The 4,710-nt window shown below is 41.7% G+C and overlaps 1 pseudogene; it reads right to left on the reverse strand.

The window, feature by feature from the left end:
• Positions 1-3,209: 3,209 nt before the first annotated feature.
• On the reverse strand, positions 3,210-4,458 carry LOC135195869 (uncharacterized; annotated as a pseudogene).
• Between the last annotated feature and the right edge of the window lie 252 nt (positions 4,459-4,710).

A 4,710-nucleotide genomic window follows, 5' to 3' on the forward strand; every position in this document is an offset into this window, starting at 1 on the left:
TGATCTTATAAATAAGCATGTAGAAAAGAAAGAGAAAAGTAATGCAGAGCCATGGTATCCAAGACCCTGCATTTGATGTAGTAAGAGTACAGAAGTTAATCCCTAAGTTTACTGAAGAAGCTCCAATTGAGTTCTTTGATAACTTTGAGAAAGTGGCGTCAGGTATGGGATGGCCAGAAGATAAATGGTCAGTTTTGCTACAAAGTGTCTTGATTGGTAAAGGGAGAAGTTCTTATTTGGCCTTAACAGCTGATCAGTGTAAAGACTACAAGGTGCTCAAACATAATGTGCTACAAGTATACCAGTTGACCCCAGAGTACTACAATGAAAGATTCAGAAACTTAAGAAAGGATGAAAAAGAAACTTTCTTGGATTACGTTTATAAAGTGAGAAGGTGTTTTAAAAGATGGTTGGAGGCAGCTAAGTTACAACTTTTGAAGAGTTAGAAGAGTTAGTTGTTTTAGAGCAATATTTTAAAGGTATTCCTGAGCATATAAGAGCCTATTTGAGAGAGAGAGAGAGAGGTTAAGAAACTTGACAAAGCTGCTACACTGAGTGAAGACTACAATATAATTAGTAGCAGGCGCAATTATAATGTCATGTACCAGAATCAACCATGCCCAGGTTTAAGCTCATCCAGGTTTTAGGAACAATTTTATAAATGGGAAACCTACAAGTAATAATACTCCTCAGCAAGCTAATGTGAAATCCTCATTTAATTTTGCAAGACAGTTGCAAAAGCCTAATGTTGTCTGCTTTAAGTGTGGAGGAGCTGGACACTTCAGTCAGGAGTGTTACTGGAATTATCAGCAGTCCAAGCCTGTTGGTCAAACAGTAAGAGGTGACCAGGTCAAACAGACTGTTAAGAACAATGTGGGGAAGAATTCAACTACAGGGAACACTGAAACTCAACAAGCTGAGTGTTAGCAACCAGTGGAAATGTAACTTCAGGCAGTGAGTGGCTGAGCAGTTTGGAGGCCTTTGAGCCATATATCTATGAAGGTACACTGGCAACTCAAAAGGAGAGTATGCAGGTACCAGTCAATATTTTATGTGATACAGGGAGCAACCATAGTGTGGTGTTATGTGGTGCTCACCCAATGCTGGAGAAGAATCTCACTGGAGATTCAGTTATGTATTTTGAAGGGTATAGGAGGAGAGGAAGTAACTCCCATATGCCGCTTACACCTGTCCTGTGAATTGGTGGCAGGGAGTGTTGATTTTGCTGTGAAGGGCTTACTGGCTGTGGTAGGTGTACATGTTCTGTTGGGAAATGAAGTCGGTGGTGTTCCATTTGTTCCTTGTCCTGTAGTGACAGACAAACCATTGACGATTAGTCCTACGGTAGAGTTGGAGAAGAATAACCCCCACCTGTTCCCTAGTTGTGTAACTACCAAAAGTATGAGGAGAATTATGACTGTTGGTGAAGAAACTGAGGATTTGCATGCCCAAGATGGATCAAGTGAAGGATTTTTGAACTTAGAACAATTGTTCCAGGGGAGTGATGCCTCCCGTGGAGCTGACCGAGAAAGGATTTCCCAAGAAAATGAAGAATCTGTTGTTCCTGAAGAGACTCCGAGTAGTCAGAGTGTTCCTGAAGATAGTAGTGAAGCTACAGTAGCTGAGGTAGCAGATATTGATAGTTTAACCCTTGAAGTTGGACAGGTAACAAGAGAGAAGCTAATGGACTTGCAAAAGAAGGATGCATCGTTAGCTGATTTGTTCTTCAGAGTTGTTGATTAGGAAGAGATGCAACAAACTCCTACCTGTTATTATCTTAAGGAAGGTTTGATGATGAGGAAGTATAGACCTTCAGATATACCCGGAAATGCTGAATGGGGCGAATATTATCGGATATTGATTCCATGTCCATTGAGGAAGCAAGTGGTAGCAGTAGCTCATGAATCTGGACATATGGGAATCAGGAAGACTGTGGAGGAGATCATGAGATATTTTTTCTGGCCTGGACTTCATAAAGATGGTAGTAGGTTCTGTCGAGAGTCTCATACCTGCCAGATAGCTGGAAAACCTAATGAAACCATTCAGAAAGCCCCCTAAAACCTATAGAAGTTAGAGGAGAACCCTTTAACAAGGTGATTATAGATATGGTTGGACCACTTCCGAAGACAAAGAAAGGAAATGAATATCTGTTGACATTAATGCGTCCTGTACCGGATATCCTGAGGCGATCCCTATTAGAAACATATCTGCCAAGATAGTTGCTGAGAAACTAGTGGAGTTTTTCTCAAAGTTTGGTATACCAGAAATTGTACAAAGTGATAGAGGAACGAACTTTACTTCCAACTTATTCCAGGATGTGATGAACTTATTAGGAGTGAAACAACAGTTATCAACTGCTTATCATCCAGAGACTCAAGGTGCCCTGGAAAGGTTCCACCAGACATTGAAAAGTATGCTGACAAAGTATTGTTCTGAGTCAGGAAGAGATTGGGATGTTGGTTTACCCTTGATGTTATTTGAAGTTAGGAATGCTTATCAAGAAAGCATGGGATGTTCACCTAATGAGATGATTTTTGGAAGAGAAGTGAGAGGACCTTTGAAGATTCTTGCAGAAAATTGGGTAGAAAATAAAGAGGAAATCCAAGGAGAGTAAGTGAAGAACTTAAGGAAAAGGTTGGAAGAGATTAGAAAATTCTCTTTGGAAAATCTGAAAATGAGTCAAGAGAAAATGAAAAGGAACTATGATAGGAAGACTAAGCTAAGAAGTTTTAGTGTTGGTCAACAAGTGTTAGTGTTTCTGCCAGTCAAGAGACTTCCCCTTACCAATAAATTTCAAGGTCCCTACAGGATAATTGAGAAGTTAAGTGATAGAACTGAAGTAAACCCGGTGTAACCAGAATCAAGGTTTTATTCAGTAAACAATTCCACTACAGTAGTACACTGCAAATAAAACAAATGTTGAACACAGACATAAACATAAATAAACACTTGTCTTAACTAAGAAGGTGCATAAATCACACTCCTTATGAAAGACAGTATAACCCAAGAATATACACAAAACATATATCGTACAAAGGGACATCATAAGTAACATATACAAAGAAACAAGCAATGTACCATAATCTGGCAAGTCTACAGCTGTAATGTGAGACATGTCAGCAAGGAACCACGAAAGTAAACAAAAGCTATAGAGACCACTAATATGAAACAGGTTTATTTTTACCACATTCTTCCCTTCTCAGTTAAGTTCACGTGGAGTAATCCTGAAGGTACTTTGGAGGTTGTCTCACTCTCTCTGACCTTCGAAGTGGAGGAGGTGAGGCTACCTGTTGAGGGACTGTATGGGGTTCCTGAAGAGTGTCATGGGAGAGACCGCGTGCAATCTCCCGAGGAGCACTCGCAACTGACAGTTCCTCAGGAACCTTGGACTGAGATACAGGAACCCCAGCATCTGTACTTTCACAGTTGTCACTAGCCATAGGAGCAAGATGTCTTAATGAAACCGTAGTCACCCTACCATTTGGAAGCTTCACATGAGCATACTCGGGGTTCGCCTCTACGATTTCAACCTCATCCACCAAGGGGTCGTTCTTGTTGTATCTTACATGGCGTCTCAGGAGAGCAGGCCCTCCTTGGATGAGCCAAGTAGGCAACCATTGGCTGGTGGTGGACCTTCTACTATGCAGGAAAAGGTGCTCATGAGGAGTACAGTGGAAGTGCACAACAAGGAGCGTATACAATGGAGAGCATCTGGGAGAAAAGTTTCCCACTGAGACACATCCAGGTTCCTTGTCTTAAGGGCTAATGTCAGAGTTTTCCATATAACTCCGTTATATTTTTCAGCCTGACCATTCCCTTTAGGGTTATAAGGTGTAGTGCGACTGGTAGCTACACCTTTCTTCATCAGGAAATCCTTCAGCTCTTCAGACATAAAACATGCACCCCTGTCAGTGTGGATGTACGCTGGCATGCCAAACAAAGCAAAAAGTTGCACCAAACAACTGATGACAGTTCTAGTGGTCATATCAGCACAAGGGAAAACAAACGGGAACCTTGAAAATTCATCCACAACTGTGAGGAGGTACTTGTTTCTAGATTGAGAGGGAACTGGGCCTTTGAAATCTAAGTTCAACCTCTCGAATGGCTGGGTTGCTTTGATCAGTTGTCCCGAGGATTTGATGAATCGAGGTTTGAGCTCTAAACACACTTGGGCAAGATGGTGTAATTTTCCTCACTTCTTCTACCGAGTAAGGTAGACATTCTGCCCCCGGACAAAATGCCATCATATTGAGATATTCCCAGGGGTTGACATAGGATTTCATGAAGTTCTTGGAGTTTATCAGAAGTAGTGGCACCACAGATGCGGGAGAGAGCATCAGCTGGTATGTTCTCTGTTCCTGGACGGTATACTATGTCATAGTGAAAACATGAGAGTTCAACTCGCCACCTCGCTATTTTGTCATTCTTTATTTTACTGTTTGATTTAGAGTCAAACATAAACTTTACACTATGTTGGTCAGTGATGAGCTTGAAGTGGTGTCCAATTAAGTAGTCTCCACTTCCTCAATGCCTCCACTATGGCATAAGCTTCCTTTTCCACTGAGGAATGTCCTTGTTCACTGCGAGTGAGAGTGCGGGGAAAGAAAGCCACTGGGCGATCATTCTGTGTCAGAGTAGCTGCTATCGCATGATCAGAGGCGTCCGTTTCCACAGTGAAAAGAGAGGAGGGATCAATGGCCATTACCACCG

Source organism: Macrobrachium nipponense, chromosome 17, assembly GCF_015104395.2.
Source record: "Macrobrachium nipponense isolate FS-2020 chromosome 17, ASM1510439v2, whole genome shotgun sequence".
Taxonomy (NCBI): Eukaryota; Metazoa; Arthropoda; class Malacostraca; order Decapoda; family Palaemonidae; genus Macrobrachium; species Macrobrachium nipponense.